This window comes from Trichosurus vulpecula, chromosome 7 (genome assembly GCF_011100635.1).
Source record: "Trichosurus vulpecula isolate mTriVul1 chromosome 7, mTriVul1.pri, whole genome shotgun sequence".
In the NCBI taxonomy this organism is placed as follows: domain Eukaryota; kingdom Metazoa; phylum Chordata; class Mammalia; order Diprotodontia; family Phalangeridae; genus Trichosurus; species Trichosurus vulpecula.
The window spans coordinates 154,331,992-154,353,195 of NC_050579.1; the positions used below are offsets into that span (position 1 = coordinate 154,331,992).

The 21,204-nt window shown below is 39.3% G+C and overlaps 1 protein-coding gene across 5 annotated transcripts in view; it reads left to right on the forward strand.

Annotated features, from left to right (window-relative positions):
• The window catches only part of FYN (FYN proto-oncogene, Src family tyrosine kinase), a 300,014-nt gene that overhangs the window by 60,739 nt on the left and 218,071 nt on the right, over window positions 1-21,204 (forward strand). For 2 of the 5 annotated variants that reach the window (XM_036766549.1, XM_036766550.1), the window contains exon 3: window positions 17,067-17,131. The exons of 2 other annotated variants lie outside the window; for them this stretch is intronic. The gene's annotated coding sequence lies outside the window, so the exon portion shown is untranslated. Of the gene's footprint in view, window positions 1-12,686; window positions 12,745-17,066; window positions 17,132-21,204 lie in introns of those variants that run through there. One more of the 5 variants, XM_036766551.1, reaches the window with a different exon arrangement.

The window sequence follows — 21,204 nt, forward strand, 5'->3', positions numbered from 1 at the left end:
AAAAAAAAATTCAATTAAATAAACATTTATTTAGTGCTGCTTTGTGCCAGGCACTGTGCTAAGCACTAGGGATACAAATAAGAAAAAAACAAGCCCTACCTTCAAGAAACTTACAGTCTGATGGGGGAAGACAACACATAAGTTGGAAAGAGAGGGACACTAAGGGGTAACCCAGCACAGGGACATCATATTCCTTGAAGTTCAAACCAAGCAGAGCTGCAAATGGGAAGTAGAGAGTCTAGGCCCAGCCCTCTTATAAAGGAAAGCTTTGAGAGGCATTTAGTGCTCCACCCTCCAGCCCTCTAATCTGATGAGAGAGGAGGCCTAGGGAGTTGGGAGGTGTTGAGTTTCCAAAGCTGAGTTAAAAGGCATGATGATGAGACTTCTGGTCATCAGCTTATCCTGAAAAGGACATCCTGGTAATTCTCCCCTGACAAAGGCAGACGAAGATGCCCTCATCAAAGTTCTATAACTTTGTAATTCTCTCTTTTGCATATTATCTTAAAACCTGTAGTAATTAATAGTTTAAAAAATACATCTTTATTTTTATTTCAGGGAACATAGCAGAGGAAATAAAGAAAAACCAAAGGCTCTCCCATCGGCAAAGCTGTGAGGGAAAAAATCTAAGTCCTAAAGGGAAAGGTGGTAGAGTCAGACACATCAGCTGGGGAAGACATTAGGCTAAATCCAGCGGTAGAAGAAATATGGGGCTCGTGGGGCCGGAAAAAGCTTAAGGCACAGAATCACAGAATTTCAGAGGTGAAAGGGACCTCGGAGGCCATTTAGTCCAACTGATATCCAGACAAGTCTTTCCTTTACATATATACCTGATAAGTACTCGTGCAACTTTTGTTTGAAGACTTCTAGTGATGAGTAGTAGCTCATTCCATTTTGAGATAGTTCTAAATGTTAGAAAGTTTTCCCTTACATCACACCTAAATCTGATCCCTTCACAGTTTACTTCCTCTTTTTTGGGGCTAAGTGAACAAGACATAAACCACATCCCTAATCTATTGCCAAAACCTGTTACATGTTGCTTTCTGATCCTTTCTCTTTAGACCCCCCTCTTCTCCATCTTTGCTCCCACAGCCTTGGTTATCTCTATCAGGACTGCTGAAATCTTTTTAGTGAACTAGTGAAACTTTAGTGAAACTACCACTCCTTAGCTAGTCCTCAGAGCACCTGTTATATTGCCTTCTTTGCCCACTGCCTTCTGTCTCTTTCTCCCATTTCTCCCCAATATAGCATACCACAGGGGCTCAGTAGACAGATTGACACTATGGAATAAGTTCAGAATCCCCATTTGTTGCTTGCTTTGGTGTGTCATCCAGCTTTTGTTTTGCTGCCTCCCTTTAACTATCCATCCCTCAAACATTCCTGAAATTCCACCTCTTCCTTAAAGCCTTAGGAAGCTGATTCACTCACTAGACCAGCAAACATTTATTGGGCCTCTCCTCTAGGCGGACTATTAGTTGAGATTTTAATTTGGGGTTGTGAAGGGAAGGGAGATAGAATTAAAAGGAAGAAGATAATAATATAAAAGAAACAAGGTGAAATGTCTGTCTTTGTGAGGTTAGTAGAAACAAAAGAAAGAAGAATCATAGTTCTAGAACTGGAGGGGTCACCTAGTCCCACCTCCTCATTTTATAGTCAGTCAGTTTTTTCAGATAGGCTTTATTAAGAGTTTACTATGTGCTACACTGTGCTGAGGATACAAAGAAAGGCAAAAAACAAATAGTTTATACTCTCAGGGATCTCATAGTCTAATGGCAGACAACATGCAAACAACTGTGTACACACAAGATATATTCAGGATAAATTAGAGTCTCAGAAGGAAGTCACTAACATTAAGGAAGACTGGAAAAGACTTCTTGCAGGATGTGGGACTTATCTGTGACTTGCAGGAAGCTAGGAGGTGGAGTTGAGGAGGGAGAGCATTGCAGGCACTGGGGGACAGTGAGAATTCTCTGTTGAGAGATGGAGTGTTGAGTGTGAAGGATAGCAAGGAAACCAGTGTCACTGGATTGCAGAGTACGTAGGCTAAATAAAGTGTAAGAAGACTAGAAAGGGAGGAGAGGTTCTGATTATTTTCAAGGGGCTAAAATCCAAACAGAAGATGTCATATTTGATCCTGGAAGCAATTAGAGAGCCCCCGGAATTTATTTTATAAGGGGGGGAGTGATATGATCAGATCTGCATTTTAGGAAGTTTGACAGCTGAGTGGAGGACAGATTGGAGTGAGGAGAGATTTGAGGGAGACCAACCAATTGGCTGTTGCAGTAGTCTAGGCATGAGGTGATGAGGCCCTACACCAGTATAGTGGCCATGTCAAAGGAGAGAAAAATAGACGAATGATACTATGAAACTGGAAATGATGGGACTTACCCATTCATTGGAGATGGGGAATGAAAGACAGAGGAATCGGGATGACACATAGGTTGTGAGCCTGGGTCACTAAGTGGGTGGCGTTGCTCACTATAGCAATAGAGAAGTTAGGAATTGGGAGGGTTTGAGGGAAAGACAAAGGGCTTGCTTTTGGAGATGTTGAATTCAAGCATTGTTGCATTGCTGGTGGAGTTGCGAGCTGATCCAGCCATTTTGGAGGGCGGTGTGGAACTATGCCCAAAGGGCTATAGAAATGTTCATACCCTTTGACCCAGTAATACCACTTCTAGGGTTGTATCCCAAAGAAATCACGCAAGCGGGAAAAGGACCCATATGTACAAGAATATTTATAGCAGCTCTCTTTGTGGTAGCCAAGAATTGGAAAGCAAAGGGATGCCCATCAATTGGGGAATGGCTGAACAAGCTGTGGTATATGAAGGTGATGGAATACTATTGTGCCATAAGAAATGGGGATGATGCAGACTTCATAACAACCTGGAAAAACCTACACGACATAATGCTGAGTGAGCGGAGCAGAGCCAGGAGAACGTTGTGCACAGCCACAGATATGTGGATTCCGTGAGGACCAACCCTGACATACTGCGCTTCTCTCAGCAACCTAAAGGGGCAAGGACAAATCCAGGGGACTCGCGATGGAGAATGCTATCTTCATTCAGAGAAAGAACGGCGAAGTTTGAATACAGACTGAGGCACACTACATGCTCGCCTTTTCTGCTTCTCTTTTGTTTTTGGTTTTGGGTTTTTTTTTTTTTGTTGTTGTTTTTTTTTTTGGTTCTGTTTCTTCTTTCTTATGATTCATTCCATTGGTCAAAATTCTTCTCCACGACTTGAATAGAGCATAAATTAATTCAATGCGAAGTTATACATGACAGTTATATGAGACTTCATGCCGTCTTGGGGAGGGAGGGGGGAGGGAGGGGAGAAAAACTGGAACTCAAAACTATGTAGAACCGTGTGTGGTAAACTAAAAATAAATAAAGAAAAAAAAAAAAAAAGATGTCTATAGGACCAATGAGGAAACTGAGGCCCAGAAAATCTATAGCTACTTAGAGACAGAATTGAAACTAAAACCTTATTTCTCCTGGTTTTAGGTAATAATATTAAGCTTGAGCTAATTTGGAAATCAGATTTCAAGCTCTGAGATTCTTGTTTTTATTTCTATGAAATTAAAAGAATAAGCTTTTCATTCTCTTCAGTAGCTTTCCATTTTGTGTTGCCTTCATTTCCAGGTGTCTCTTTTTCCCCTTCCCAATCTAGTGCAGTATCTCTTATACTCATGAATAAGAGAAAACTAAGATTGGTTGTTCAACAAACTAACCGACGCTTCAACCGAATTTCACAACATGTGAGCTATTTATTCAATACCCATGGCTTTCCCTGCTTCCTACAAAAACTGGGAGCTGCATCTTTTCTTCCTCAGTTTCTTTTTGTTGTTGTCTTTGTGTATATTTTTTTCCTGGTTCTGCTTACTTCATTCTCAGTCAGTTCAGGCTTTTCTCAGAGGCTTTTTTCCCTCTGTATTTTTATCAGTGGGCCAAGTTATTTGGATGGGGGAAGGGAACTGGGAAGCCAGAAGATTAAATCGAGTAGCAGGGGGCCTAAAATCAGAAAAAAATGACTAGAGGATTTTGTCCTTTTCCAAGTAACCAGCATTATTTAAACATTCTCTGATCTGGTGTGTGTGCATGTGCGTGTGTGTGTGCGTGTGCATGTATGTATGTGTGTGTGTGTATTTGATAAGAATATGTAATCTTGAGATTTTTATCCTATGGGATATGGTATACTACTTCTGTTTTTATGATATGCACAGAACCTCCGGTGGGAGCTGTTCCTAGAATATATATACAAATACACACACACACACACACACACACACACACACATATATATATATAAATTTAGGGTTACTTCTGTTATTTTGCTTCATTCTCTGGTAAATCCTGCTTTTCCTGAGCTTCCATAATCAGAGAATGTCTTTTCACGGGAAGGGTTTGTGGCTGAATCAGTATCAGAGTCCAAGGGGTATGGCAGCTGGGGTTGGAGAGATAGGAAGAAATGACTGCCGGATTTCCTTCTGTTCTAAGTAACCAACAAACAAGTATTTCCAGGATGTTGGTCTTATGTTGTTCCTTCATAAGGCTTCCACCAAGAGGGTGGGGTTAGTTATTCAGAGAAAGGAAGTTAGGAAAAGGGAGGACCCCGATCATAAAATGTACAGGGAAACCTGCTGAAGGAATTTTAAAGCTCAGAGGCTGTTTGCCATGGTTTTGGCATGGGCTGAAGAAGCAGCAGTCCCACTGATGAAAAGTTCTGTACTGATTCAAACTGTCATCTTCATTTAAGATATGAAAAAAGAAAAAGAATCCTAGCCTAATAAAAGGAAATTGGATAAAACTTTAGAGAAGGGGAATCTCATTGGATTTTAAGACCTAGTGTTTTCTGCTTCCTGGAAAAGGAGAATCTTCTCTATTAAGAATATAAATCCGCTTCCTCCATACATGCATCAGTTTATCTAATTGAAGCAGGAAGTGTAGTGCAGTGGAGAGAGCACTTGTTCTAGAGTCTGAGGAGCTGGGTTTGCAATCTGCCTCTGCTACTTACCATCTGTTTGACTTTGAGGAAGTCAGTTAACCACCTTGGGTCTTAATTTCCTTACCTGTAAATGAGGGAGCTGGACTAGGTGGCCTCTGAAGACCTTTCCAGGTCTAGATCGATGAGCCTATGATTCTATAGTCTCCAGTATAGTTCTTTGATATTTGGAGGATAATTTTAAATAGTTTCACTAGTTAAGAATGTGGACTGAATTAAGTTCTCTTTTAAAGGAGGTAAGGGTTAATTTGGTAGATGAACAAAGGATAATCAGCAATTCCCTGCCTCTGAAATTTCACTCAGTTTCTGTTCTGAGTATCTCTCATCCCTATCCCTTCTCTAAAACTCACTTCGATGATCCTGGCAGCTGATGTGATGGAGAAACCAATGGCCTGGTGCAATGGACAATAGAGTGGACATCTCATATATTCTTAATTGAGTAGTGAGAATGACCTGCTGCTCAACCCAGCATAGAGATCAAATGCCACCTTCCACATGAAGCATTTCTTAATCTCCTTGGCTACTTGTGTCCTTCCTCACCACACGATCTTGTATTCATTTTGTATATACTCTATATACAGTATACTTATTTGTGTATATGTTGTCTCTTCTGGCAGAATATAAGGTCCTTTTGGGCAGGTACTGTTTCACTTTTCTCTTTGTAACCCCAGCAAGTAGGAGAGTGCCTGGCACATAGTAGGTCCATAACAAATGCTTCTTTCTTGATTGATCGATGTCATGCTTGTAAATGATTGTGGGCCTGAAAGGAATTAAGATAAGCCTTTAAGAAAATAAGTAGCATAAAGAAGAATCTATGTTTGTAAGCATCCATCAGACTCTGTTTCTTAAGACCTTGGCTGGGTACTGCTATCTCTTACTGATATGGGTGGGGAGAGTCTGGTGAAAGGCTGAGGTCTAAACGTACTTTGAAACTATCTAAATGCCTCTTAACTTCTGTGACTGCAAAACAGAGATAATGATACCTCCTATTGTGCTATGAGAGTTTCATGTGCTCTCTGAGATCCTTAGATGAGAGGCACCACAGATGCACACCCTTTGATTAATAGGAGAGACTTCCCTGTTCAGGGGGTAAGTGTGCTAACTCATTCCCTCTGACTGCCAGGGCTTTTCAAAATGTGCTGAGATTTGGTCTTTCTCATTGGCCGGCCATCATTCAATGAAGCTACCATATTTTCCACAGAAATTCTAGTGAAATGCTTCATAATTTATTTTTGAGGGCAGGACAGAAGAAAATGGGTTTAACAGCTAGTAGGTGGGATATGAGTAAGACATAAAGAAGAGTTTATTTTATTTAGACTGACAAATAATACTGGAAGAGTTATGTGATACTGGTGTGCTGTGATTTACAGTATTACCTCCCCCACTCCTCTTTTTTTCTGCTGGAGGAACTAAAGCACAGAGACATTAAATGATGTGACAGAGTCACACAATAGTGAATCAACATAGTAGCAGGGATAATTTCCTAACTTTCAGGACATTAGACACCCTCCCTTCCCAAATAAAGCCTTAGATGATCTTCTCAGTGAGACAGTCTTTTTTTTTTTTTTTGTTACTTCCTCTTCTTTTCTCATGTCATCTCTGAACTGTAAGATCCTATATTTTTGCAGAAAATCCAGAGTTGTCAAATGATGGAGCGTAATCCCTAATATTGATTTCAGAGGTAAATCTCTCTCAGAAGAGATCTGTACGCAATCATAGATGGAGAAATGGGTAAATGGAAAATGGTCTTCTGATCCCTGTGCTTAGGGAACAGAACCTTCATTTTATTTAGAAGCAAAGAGGTGGATTCACCTCTGATGAGTGCACTTGAACATTATATTACATTAAAGATTCCTCCTGGAGCCCTAAAGAGAACCCTCAATGAGCATGATAACAAAACATCAGAGAAGATAGTCTGTGGTCATTTTTTAGGGTGGTTTGCAGTGCTAACAGGTACATCTTTACATTTGAAATTCATATAAATGGAAGCCCAAGATAAACTTTCAGATGCTTGAGTATTACAGGTCCACTCCAAATGACATTTTGGTGCAGTAGATAAAGTGCTAGATTTGGAATCAGAAAAACTTGAGAGCAGATTAATGACTGGGGAAAACACGAATTTCATGATGCCAGTGGTAGCTATGTGTGTAGCAGAAAGAGCACCAGATTTGAGGTCAAACTATCTGAGTTCAAATCTTACTTCTCTTATTTGGAGTGGCAGAGGGTGCCACTTCCTCTCTCTTTAAGTCTCCGTTTCTTCATCTATAAACTGAATAGATTGTCTCTAAGGTTGCTTCTGACTATAATAGTCTGTGAATCTATGATTTGGTCTTAGTGGTGAGAGCATGTTTGCCAGCAACAAATATTCATTTTGAATGGGGTTAGTGTGATGAAAGAGAGGTGAAAAGAAGGATGAAATTCAATTGTAATTTTATTACAGCTTAAGGGAAAAAAAGTGAGGGAATGAGTTAATGAAAAAAATCATTTTAAGTACTTACTATGTGCCAAACACTTTGTTAAACAGTGGAGATACAAATAGAGAAAGCAAGACAATCCCTACTCTCAAGGTGTTCTCATTCTAATTGGGGGAGAGAGCATAAATAAGAGAGTTCAGCTGTAGGGTGGATGAAAAGGCTAGCCTGGAAGAGTCCTAAGGGCCAAGTAGTAGGGTGGACGGTAAGGCCCAGGGGTCTCTAGAGTACAGCAAAAGGTGAAATGGCAGTTCCCTTAGCTTTTAGGACCTAGTGATCCTCCCATCTCACAAGAAGTCTATTGTAGTTGGTGGCCCCAATATTAGGTAAGTAGAGTAAGCAGCCATATTGCTTTCCTCTTCTCACCCCCACCCCAGTCCACCCTAGATAGAATTGGGAACCCTGAGCAAAAGTGAAGAACAGGCACAAGACAGAAGGAAGCAAAGTAGAGAGAGTTAACAAAAGCCAACAATTAGGAAATCAGAAACAAAAAAGAGAAGACACTCTATAGATAGAAAAGGAGAAGTAGAAGTAAGTGAAAAAGGCTTATATAAGAAACACCTCATAGTGAAAACCCATACCTATTCCTGTTTCTTATTTCTCAACAGTGTAAGGTGCTCATTGTGAATTGTGATAGGTTAATTAAAAGTATATAGATGGCTCTCTCACAAATGCCTTCTTACCTCACTTGCCAACTGAGATTGTAAGGGGGAAATCAGGATGTGAAAGTAGAGGAATGAACAGTCATTGCCACCCAGAGTGCCCCTTTCTAGATGAAGAAGAGAAGAGGAATGTGAAATGAGCCTATGATGGGTTCTGTAGTAATGGCCCACCATGGGACATTCCTATGAGTCATTCTAAAAATAGATACTTTTCATCTTGAAACAGATTTAAATATAAAGCTTCAAAAGAAAGCTTAGAGTATAATGCTTTTCCCCCCATTTAGGGAAGTAATAATAATATTTAATTCAATTCAGGAAGTGTTTATTAAGTACTTACTACAGGCAAGACAATGGTCTTGCACTGTCTATTGTTAAACACTGGTGTTACAAAGACAAAAACAAAACCGTTCCTGTCCTCAAGGAAATTACATTCTATTGGAATGACACAATATGTACTCAGACACATGAAGCATATATAAAGTAATTTTAAAAGGTAAAGACACTAACAATGGGGTGGGCTGGGGATGGGGTGGGGATGCGAATAGAAAAGGCCTCGTGTGTTTGAGGTGATGCCTTAGCTGTGCTTTAAAGGAAGCTAAGGATTCTAAGGAGTTGTGCATTCCAGATTTGAGAAGCCACCAGCAAAAAAGGCATGGATGGAGGTGAGAGATGAAGTATAAGACCTGTTTTTCTTGAGAGGTGAATGGGGGAAGAGAAGTAATAATAACTTTGCTACCTTATGTCTGTTTGGTGCTTTGTGCTTGTTATATTATCTCAAGGGGTGTGGGGTTGATTAAAAAAATTTCACTTGACTCAGTACTGGTGGCCATCAAGAGTTAAATACATAGGCTATCCATGTGCCTGTACCCAGGGATGTGCTATGACCAGATGATTAAAAATAGAGTTCTAATGACAATTTTGAGTGTTGGGTTTTTGATTTTGTTTTGTTTTAGAGTGTAGTTATACTACAAATGAAGAAGAACTTTTTGCTGTGGAAGTTTTGATAAACTGAAAATTGGCTTTAATGTATTTATATTTTCATTGAGAATCTTGTCCTTTAACATGCTTTCCTTTTAAAATGTCTTAGTTAATTTGTGCCTCCTACCCAAACACATATTTTGACACTTGTAACAGTTAGCTGAGGTCTGTTATATTAACATGACATTAAAAATTCAGATTAAACGTTTGCCAACAGAGTCAGTATGTGTATAGGACATCAAGGGGAAGCAAAAATATTTTCTATTTCAAATATTTTTAGCTGTCTAAAAATAGAGGGAAGGGAGAACTTCTTCATTTACTTTTAATATATTTCTTAGTTTTGGGACCTCCTATGAACTCAGTGACAAATTTTAGCACTTGAATTCAGTTCTAAGAATTCTAATCTTTTTAGTCATGCCCATGTTTAAATTCTTAATTGTCTACTTACGTACTACTCTAAAATCTCCATTGGCACCTGGGTGTGACCTTGGGTTCTTGAAGGCTAATTTTCAGTCAAGTAGGATCTGAAAGAGCTTTGATCAGAGTCATGGAGAAAAACCAAGCATTGGTCATCTAAGAACCATTTTAGCTAAGGAAGTGTTAAGAGGCTCATCACCATAAAGACTGGCCACAAGATAATGGATTTATTTTTGGCCCTGGCAATTCATGAAGACCACCTACCGAGGAAAAAGATCTGTATATACAAAAATATTTAGAGCAGCTCTTTTCATGGTGACAAAGAACATAAGGGGAGACAGTGCCCATCAATTAGTGTACAGTATAGGAACGTAATGCAATATTATTGTGCTGTAAGAAACGATGAAAAGGGATAGTTTATGAGAAACCTGGGAAGGTTTGTATGAACTGATGCAGAATAAAGTGAGCAAACCAGAACAATTTCTACGATAGTTGATTGGTTGGCTGTTGTCCTTTGTGCTCATAGAGAATCAAAACAACATCTCTATGTTGGGGTCAAAGTACAGTGTGTCCGACTCTTGGCCGATCAGACCAATATGAGATTGAAAGGCTATATCACAGGCCAGGCACAAATAGTCTGTATGAACATTTGGAACAAAGATGTCTCCAAATTTGCATGTCTCATGTTTCTTTTGAGCCATTACAGTATGCAACAGAATAGCTCTTTTGAATTCTGGCAGTATGTGAGGATAGCTATTGAGTTATTCTGCCATAACTACAAGATTGTAAGGACAAGCAACTTTGACTCAAGAATTCTGACCAATGCGATGACCTATCATAATTTCAGAGTACTGATGATGAACTATGCTTCCTATCTCCTAGGAATCTGGTGGGTTCAGGATGCAGAATGAAACATCCATTTTTAAATGTGGCCTGTGTAGGAGTTTGTTTTGCTTGACTATAGATATTTGTTTTTAGTTTTTTGTTTTTCTTTTAAATGGAAAGGAAAGAAAATAAATGCTTGTTAATATATACAAATGTTTAAATGGAGTGGAAAGACCACTAGCTATGACATCTGCATTATGACCTATATTAATAGAAGAAATACCTACACCCATGAAACCATGGATCTTTGAAGCATACACATACACACATAAGTAATCTTATAAGAAACACTTAACTGATTACTAAGAACGCTTTCTAAAGGCAATCATTATTCACTCTTTGTTTTTTTCATGTTCAGATTGACAGACATACAAAGGAAGGGTCTTTAAGCCTCTTTGTTTTGGTGGGAAGATCACTAGCAGCAGGGTTCTTGTGGTTAAGCCAGCCGTTTGTTTTGGCAACCTCCCAATCCAGATAGTTTTTGTATGCAATTCATTCTCTAAATGTATCATTTATCTTTGAAAGGGAGCATAAATGCATAATGGTCGTGTAAACAGTGCCATAATACAGTGTCTCTTCAGTAGGCAGATAGCCGAGGTTTATTAAAGTGAGGCTTGGCAGATAAAACTTGTGCCAGAGTACTGATAGCTCCTATTTAGCATGGACGTTCTGCTGTTAATAGCCCTGATTCATAGAGGAACCAGTGAAAATATCTATCATCTGATCAGCATGGGCTGCTCTCCAAATTTGTGTCATGGCTACATAATATTTTGTGAGGATGAAGCGACTAGCCTTTAGAATGTATCCTTAAGCTATTATGCTTGGAGGTGGATGGTCATAGATTTTAGATTTAGAGACAGAAGGGACCATAGAGGTCATCTTGTTCAATCTCCTTTTTTTTTCCCCCACATGATGAAACTGAGGCCCGGAGAGGTTAAAGTGATTTACCCAAGGCCAATACCAATGATGATGATAATGATGATGAATAGTTAGCATTTATAGAGTGTTTTAAGGTTTGCAAAGCCCTTTATGCAGACCAGCACAACATATGGCACGAAGGCCACTTGTGGCCCGCCAAAGGATTTCGGTCAGCCTGTGAAAAATGTAGGGTTGCCACTGTGCACTCTCCTGTTTGTCATGTGACCTGTGACAACCAGCCATCGTCAGTCTGTCTCTAGTCTAACCTATCTGCCTCCCGAATAAGTTTAGCCTATTTTAATTTTGGCCTCTACCTACTGCCAAGTTGTGCAGATCTGCTTTTTTATGCTTGTTGTTTCATTTGGTCCCTACAACAACCTTGTGAGAACAGGGGGAAAGCCAGGCTTTGTAACCCAGGGCCTTGGATTTCACATTAAAATGCAGTGAAGAAAACTCTGGATTTGAGAGCTTGGGGTTCTCTGCTTATGATTTTGTAAGGCTTTCATTTATTTGGTACTTTTAATAGCTCAATTATATTTTCAGTTAATATACAGGCTTTAAATTTTTTTTCCATCTTTTTTATACTAATTGTTACTTTGTTATTAAGAATGCAAAGGTCATACAATCAAGTTTTAATTCCAGCCAGTTTTTGTTGTTGTTGTCATTGGAGTAGAGGGAGAGCCTAGTCTATAGGCTATATTTATACCAATATGGTAATTAATGATAGCAGTACAGAGGTGCTGATTGTACTACAGGAAAGATATGGGTTCACATCCAACTTCTGACATTTATACTTTTTTATTGTGGAAATTGGGACAAAATCACTTAACCTCTCAAGCCTCATTAAGAAAGCGGGGATAATGAAACTTGTATAACTTACCTTCAAAGATGTATTATGAAAATGCATTTGAAAGCCAAAAATGCTGGATAAATGTCAGCTCTCACCATCATTGTTATCATAGTAGTGATCTGAGTGACTAAAACCACGCAGTGTCAATCTATAATGACTTCATGGGGGAATCAGGGAAATAGAGAGCCTGACATAGAAGGCATTTAAAGATTGAAGATGATTCTTGAAAATGTCTTTAAAGGTAGGATGCATGCCCCAAATGCTGACGGAAAGGTTTGATCCTAGACTCAGATGCTCTTGGGTAAACAGTGAGAGGTGAGAAAGGAGAATTGCTTAAAAGAAGCCGTAAGCAGAAATCTGTAATATAGCAGGAGATTCAAACAGGAAGGGAGAGGAGAGAGGCTAAGTGACACAGGGGCTTGAGAAACGTTTTAGTTTATTTTAAGAGGTAATTAGGAAGCCATTCGTAAGATGGCAAGCAGTATGACCAAAATGAGGCACGCATAGAATCGATTGCAAAGAAGTCAAGAACCTGAAAGTCACAAAGAGGTTGGCGTAGAAAATGCTGGTAAGTGTAAGAGGCCGTGGAGGGGTTTTGACTGCGGATAGATGGGGCTAGAGATGGAATAAAGAAGCCATGAAGAGAAACATGGCAAGAGTAGTGGATTAGGAGTGCCAGAACATTGCACACCAGTGCAAGCCTTGATCACCTCCTTCCTCCTTATGATCCTCTTCTCCTTTGACTTTTTTTATCCTCAGTCGTCATGGTTCTCTTCTTACCTCCTTGGCCAGTCTTCTGTCCCCTTCCTAGGTGGTTCTTTCATTCCTGAGATTTTTGTCCTTGGTATTCCACGTTCTTTACACTCTTGGACTTTTTGTCAACTCCCTAGTCTCTCTACTTGGATAACTCCAGTCCTCTCCTCTTTTCCAAGCTTCAGTGTTACATTGCCAACCGCCTACAGGACATTTCCAATTTGTTATCCACTATCAATTCAAAATTAAAATTTCTAAAACTTTTACATTTTTCGACCCCAAGCCAACATTCTTTCCTATGGTATAGTACAACAACTAGGTGGAACATAATATAAGAAAACTATATGACCTCTAAGGTTCTTTCTACATTAAAATCTGTTCCCTGATTATTTTTTTAGTGGGGCCATTTTTCTACCATTCACCCAGAGCTGAAACCTTGGATTCATCTTTGACTGTTTGCTACTGTTCAACCCTGTAGCTAATCTGTCTCCAAATTCCTGCCAATTTGTCTTTGTCATGTATGCCTTCCTTTTCATTGCCACCCTCCTAGATCAGGCCCTTATTATATCATGTCCTAGACTACTTATTGAGTTGAGTTGTGTCTGACTCTTTATGACTCCATTTGAAGTTTTCTTGGTAAAGATACAGGAGTGGTTTATCCGTTTCTTTCTCCAGTTCATTTTATAGATAAGGAAACTGAGGCAAGCAGGGTTAAGTGCCTTGTCCAGGCTCATACGCTAGAGTCTGAGGCCAGATTTGAACTCAGGAAGATGAGCCTTCCTGACTTCAGGCCTGGTACTCTATCCACTGTGCCAGCTATAACTGTAACCTTCTAACAGGTTTCCTTACTGTTAATTTCTCACACCTCCCATCCATCCTGTGAAATACCTATATAGTTTATCCTTCTAAAGCATGCTTTCATCATTCCTGTGCTAAAAATTTTCTGTGGCTCTTCACTGTCTACAGCATAGACACGTGGAAAGTGTTCTTTTTTCATTGCATCCTGTATTTAGCATAAGACCTTGTACATAAGAGGATAACTGAATGATGGGAAAGGAATAGAAAAGAAAGCTGCTTGACTAGAATTGGGGAACAGCAAAAGATAAAGTCTGATTAAGTCAGAGAAGAGACCAGTTTATGGAAAGCCTTGAATGCTAAGATGTGGAACTTGGGTTTCTTCTTAAAGGGAGCTAATTTATATCTTTTAAGTAGGAAAATAATATGATGAAGGCTGAGACATTTTGAAGGATGAATGAATAGGAATTTACTGACTAAATATAGAGGATAAAGGAGAGGAAGGAAGCAGAGATGATTCATTTCAAGTTTTTGAACCTGGAAGCCTAAGAAATTGGTTGTAACATTGACAGACATGAGGGAGTTAGAGTCAAGTGATGTGGGAGCAGAGGGAAAATGATAGAAAATTCAATATTAACCATGTTGGGTTGGAGGAATTAGCCACAGAAATTGAGAGGTAATAGAAATCTGATGATTAAGAACAATGTTAAGGGTTATTTATCCAGAAAGGGGGAAGACTTGGAAGGGATGATGATTAAAGGATTAGGGACAGTGGAAAAGATGTCCAGAAATTTGGAGGATAGAAAAGAAGCCACTAGATTAGTCAATGGCAGGTCACTGGTACCCCTAGAAATGGAGTACCACATATAGCCATGGAAGGGAGAGGAGAAATGAGGAGTAGCTGAGGGAAACAGAGGATCAAATTCTGCTTTGAATCCATGCACCCTGGGCATGCCAAAATTTAGAGGAGAAACTGCATGACAACGTGAGGTCATGGTTTGTGTTTTTTATTGTTTGTTTGCAGTTGTGTTGATTTTTTTTCTATCCCTCAGGAAATAGTTGTGGCTGAGATGCAGACAGCTCTGGGTAGACAGGACATATGACCGTGGCAGTAAGAGTTGGCTACTCAGCAGCATCTGAGGAGCAGACAGAGAAGAGAGATGATTTTTAGTTTGCATTAAAGTGAATTGAGTCAAGGTCAAGGTCACAGATCTCATCCTTTTGGGGTCCAGTCCAGTCATTCACATGAATACTGTACCCCCTCATTCCTTGCCCAGCCATCTTGTAAACTGGTTTCTTTGGTATCATACAGGAGAACTCACAGAATCACAGAACTTCAATGTGAAAGGACCTACAGTGGCCTTCTTGTCAAACCTCATAACTTTATTATATATTTAAAAGAAATAGCAAGTTGTACATGATAGATTTGCCGTTTAATGTACAATCATCTTTGTTTTTTCTATTCTACTATGCTGTGGAAATGCTTGTTATATTTTTTAAGTTCAGAATAAAATAAATAAAAATTTTAAGAAACCATTAAATAAATAAATGAATGAATGAATGAACCTCACTATTGCAACGTACCTGACAAATACTCTCATACAGCCTCTGCTTGAAGACATTACGTGAAGGCTCTGTTTGCTTCCATGCTTCTTCTGCCCTTTGCTTCTAGTTCTGTCTCCTGTTGCCAAGAAGAATAGTCTAACTTCCCTTCCACTTGATAGCCTTTCAAGTGCTAGAAGACAGCTAGTCTTGGCAGGGCAACTGAATTCAATAAGCCCTTATTACATATTTGCTATGTTCAAGGAGGCATTTAGTGGATAGAGTGTCGAGCCTGGAGCCAGGAAGACCTGAGTTCAAATGTGATCTCAGACACTTATTAGTCGCGTGACCCTGGGCAAGTCACTCAACCCTGTTGGCCTCAGTTTCCTTATCTGTACAATGATCTGGAGAAGGAAATGTAAGTGACTCTGGTACCTTTGCCAACTGGGTTCACAAAGAGTCAGACACAACTGAAAAATGACTGAACAACAGCTATATTCAATGTACTGAGTACAAGGAGATCTTTACCCAGATGGAGCTTACATTCTACTCTGGGAAACAAGGGTAGGGATTGGACCTGTAATTTCAGTGGGATGAAGAACGCCCACACAAAGAAATTCTCTACCCTCCTCTGCAACTTCCAGACAGAGTCACTTAAAATGACTTGTCCAGGGTCACATAGGCAGTGTGTGTGTCAGAGGTAGGCCTTGAAACCAGATCTTCCTGGTTCTGAGTCTGGTTCTTTGTCCATCCCATGGCTACTTTTCATGGAAGGCTATTACAGCATGTAAACAGAGTATGTGCAAGAACAGTATCTAGTAATTTGGGGAGGGAGGGTGAGGAACTCAGCCCTTTTAGGATCAGGAAAGGCCTCATTTAGGAGGAGGCAGAGGTGGCCTTTAAAGGGAGTTGGGGTACCAAGAGGCAAAGGTGAAAGGTAGAGCATTCCAGCAGGGATGTAGGAAATGGGTGATAAATCCTCCCTGCCCCTTCCCCTCCCCCACCAACCTCTTCACCAGGTTGAACACTCTCCAGTTCTCTAAACCCAATACTACTTGCTAGTGATGCTGTGTCAGTAGGGCTAGTCTTGCGTATGAAAAAACCAGGTGAAATATTATACTCCTAATGAGATTCACTGTGGGGATGGTCAGACCTAGTCAGCTGCCTTTATCTGCCGACATGCAGTTTTTAACACCAAACATTTAGAGTGCTTTGTACACTGGATTGGATGCCTCTGACACTGTTAGTTCTCTACTTTATGCCGAATTAACATTGAAATCCCTGGGGCCATGTGGAGAGACAGTACCACATACATTTTTTCCTAGCTTTTTTTTCCTGACTTGTTTGTAAAACTCAATGAAAAACATCAGATAACCCAAGTATATGGTCCTTGCTTGACTTGGCTAATCCATGTATTGAGATGGGCTCAAAATAAAATTTATGGAAATATGACTCATGCTTCATCAAATTTATGTAATTCAGAGTAATAGCACCCAGAAGAGAATGCTTGTCAGTAAACAGTTCATCTGTGTCCTCTATTAACAGACCTTACAGTTTGCTGATTCTTCAAGGCTCACGCACTCTGATGTAGCATTTGTTGGCCACACTCCTTGTCATCCAAAGGTTGCTAAGAATTATAGGCTGACATTGTTTTGGTCAGACAGTGCACTATTGGCAATTAATTTCATGCTGCCCTTGTTGGGAACCCAAAGACACACATGGAGGTTTTGTTTATGTCAGATTAGAAACAAAGAGCATCATTGAAATGATTGGTTTTTAATACAAATTATTCATTTTCAGACTCAATCAAGCCTTACAGGAGACTATATAAAGAATAAGACCCATATTTCTTCACTGAGTAACTGGTAAGTCTTTGTGGGTTAAGCTGACAGATGGAGGTATCTGATCCTTAGGGGACTTGTATTAAGTAAGATTCAAGCCCAGGAGAGAATTATTATGCCAGTTAGGGGTATAAGGAAAAAATACAAGATAAGATGAAGCATTAGTGTATGCAGATTCTCACAGTCCTAGAATGTAGCTCACTAAATTGTAAAGGCTGAAGCAGAAAGGTCATCTACATAGCTCCTTTGGGATCCAGTGCCTGGCCTGGCATGTAGTAGGCACTTAATAAATGTTTATTGACTGAGTTGTCTCAGTTAAGGGAAGTGCTGGCACAAAAAGTGAAAAATCATAGGACGACAGATTGCACCAAAATAGAAATCATGAATATTATAACATCTTAGGTGAGGATTTATAAGTTCTTATCCTAACTGTCAAGCCTCTACAAAATACTACTACTACTAAGCAACATTAGAATAGTGATTTGGTATGCAGCGTATCTACCATTACCATGAATCCTACGGTTTCTCCCCTTCCTCCTCCCCACCCCCTGCAATTTAAAATGAGGGAGAATTTTTACGTTTACCACCTCAATTATGAGGATAATAAATTATTCTATAAAGGTCATCAGATACTCCTAGAAAACATGTTATTTAAATATTATTTGTGATTAAAAGAAATGAAATAAATCCAGAGAAAAGGAAATTAATCCAGCAATATTTGTTTTTATAGCTATTTAAAAACCAGAGTAAAATCTGTCCCCTTGGCCTGATATATAGGACTTGAAAATACTAGTTTAACTTTACTTAATAATTAAATGTTATTCTTTGAATAGATAAAGTATTAGAATCATTTATGAGGAGATAATAATCTACAGAGTCCATGACTGGGACCATATTACCCTCATTTAAAATTTTTGCATTCTATATCATTTAGCTTTATGGGCTTCCTAATTTCATCAAAAAGATATATGTTTAATTATATATGAATGGAGATAATTTTTTGAAAGATCTACCCAGATTTATTTTTTCATGACTCGTTTACTAAGGATGTTTTATATTTATTTTTGTTTATTCATTTCTGCATAATCATTTCTTCATAAGAATGAAGATTGGTGTAATTTGAAAGTAATTTTGAACAATTAGCACCATAAAGACTTCTGTTGTTCCTACTTCAGTTAGTAAATCTGTTACATGTTAGATTCAGAAGTTAGTATAACAAATTTCATTAATAGTTGGGAAAATATTTAAATAGCCAACAAATTGCCGCTTTTAGATTATGGTATTTTCAAAGTTTTAAAATTAAGATTATGATGTCTCGTATTCCATTGATTTTAAGAAGTATATGCCTGCATTCTCTTCTGTTCAGAATTGTGATCCTTCAACATGATAGTATTCAGTCAATCAGTTAACATTTATTAAGTGCCTGCTATGTTCCAGGCACTTTGCAAAGTTCTAGGGATAAAAAGAGGCAAAAGATAACCCTCGCCTTCAAGGAGCTTTCAATCTAATGGGTGTATAGGCACCAGATTCCCAAACTGACTCCCTGGTATTCACTAAGCTCCTCATGACCATGGTGGGGGAGGGGGGAAGGAATAGAGAGAGGTGGGTTGGACCTATGATTTCACTGATTTAAGGAACTCCTGGGGAGGAAATTTCCTTTGCCAAGGTGGATCAGTAACTATACTACCACTTAGAGTCTTAAGAGAGTTGCATGGGACCTTAAGAGGTTACCTAACTTGCTCAGGGTCACACAGCATTGCATCTTAGATGTGGGGTTTGAACCTAGGTCTTCCTTTCTTGGAGATTGGCTCCCTCTTCATTGAACTATACTGTCTCACTTAGGGGAAGCTAAATAGCTGAACCTAGAAAGAAGGAGAAATGAACCATCTTACTTGAGAGGGGAGAAAAGAGTTAGCTCCCTTGCTATGAATAAATCTCCTTGAGGCAACAGAAGATCTTGAGTTTGAATCTTGAGGCCATTTTGTGATCCTATATGCCTGAGCTATGTTCAGCTATGTTCCTGAAAAACCTCACACTTTCATAAATCAAATGGTTTTGTCAGTTATGTACACCAGGGAAGCTCAAATTTTAAAGAAACCCTCTTTTGAACTTTTTTCTAAATCAGAAGCCTCTCACACCTTAATTTATCTGTTTTGTAATTTCAGCTTTCCATTCATACTTCCTAAAAATGGGCACACCTATGCTCTATGTGTGCACACTCAAAATTGATCTGAGCTGGATTCTGGAATTCTCGCTTGCATTCCAACACCCCAGAGTTCTAAACTTGAATATTTTGAGACCATGTTGGTTGAAGTGGTATTCTTTTCATTTTAATACTCTTTGCCTTTAGTGATAGAAAAAGGATTTTAGAACAAGTTTAGGCAGCCAGGTGGCACAGTCCTGTGCTCTAAGGTCAGACCTGCCCTCAGACACTTACTTTGCTGTATCTCCTTGGGCAAGTAATTTACCTTCTGTTTGCTTCAATTTTCTCATCTGTATAATGGGTCAAATGAGATAATGGTTGCAAAGCACTTTGTAAACCTCAAAGTGCTATATAAATACTATATGGGACCAGCTAGGTGGTGTAATGGATAGTGCACCAGCCCTGGAGTCAGGAGGACCTGAATTCAAATCCAGCTTCAGATACTTTGACATGATGTGTGACCCTGGGCAAGTCACTTAACCCCAATTGCCTCGCCCCACCAAAAAAAAATGCTATCTGTTATCGTTTTTACAGGGCACATGTATATGATCCCATTTGATCTTCATGACAAGCCCAACCTTTTAATACACAGATCTAATAACATAACTTCCACCATCCCTACTTAAAATCCTTCAGTGACTTTTCTGAAAATACAGATTCTTAGCTTAGCATTTTAGGCATTTCATAAGCTTTCCAGCCTTATTCTACACCATTTCCTTTTACATATTCTAAGTCCTAGCAAACAACTCCTCAGCCTCACCCTGTCTTCTCTTATGCCCCGTGCCTTTGCATAAGCTGTACCCTTTATCCTTAACCCCTTCCTCATATCCCTGCCACTTGAAATCCTTTTCATGTCTGAAGACCCCCTCAGGTGTCTCCAGGAAGTCCTCTATCTGCTCAGGCAGAAGTGGTCCCTACCTCCTCCTTCGAACATCTCGTGCCATTCTGTTTGTTCCTCCTTGTCTGTCATAGCCTATCTCTGCACTATAATTATTCCTGTCTAGGCCTTATCTCTTCTATTAAATTCAATAGCCTTTATATTTCCATTACCTAGCATAGTGCATCATATGAGGCCATTTCATAATAAATGTTGTTGACTTCCTTTATGAGTCACAGGCCTCTGAAGGTCTCATCTTCTGTTAAAAGGTCTATCTGTAAGTCATTTATATTTTCTTAATTGAATACTGCATATACGTAATTTCTGTGATTCAGGTTGTACAAATCTTTTTCCCAATTCTGATGCCTTGTTCTCTCTTGCCTCTTATAGTTCTATTCAAAGAGAAGGTCAGAAGTGACCAGCACTGACTCATGATTTTAGCTTTTTCATCCCCTTTCTCCTGGAGATTCTGAAAGCTCATCTCCTGTTCCCAGCTGAGAAGTGTTTTCCTTTCTACCTTCATGTTTTGGTTCTTCGTTTCATTTTTGGGGTAAACTTGAAACCTCATCAATGGATTATCGCTTGATTTGTTTCTCTCCCTCCTTCCCCTTGATCTCAAAATTAAAAAAAAAATAGGTTTACAAAGCCAGAGCCCCTTCTAAAAGTTCACCTGATTGGCATCTGTCTCCACATCCATTTCCTTGTCTCGGTAACTTGGAATAAGATCTTTGAGCCGTTTGGGATTTTCTTGAACTCTTCAAAAATCTCACAGACAAGAACTAATGATGATTCTTACCTAGCTAATGAAAAGGGTGGCACGGTGGTGCTAATTTTTTTTTCTCCAGACCTATGATTTCTTGGGTCTAGAGACATCTAGTGAAGAAACTCTCTTTTAACAGATACAGATCAGCAACTGTTCTATACTTTGTATCTTTAGAGAATTTCTTAAGAGGTTTTTAAAAGACTTTACCGGAAGTCCCCTCAGCCAGTATGTGTCAGGGACAGGACTTGAACCCA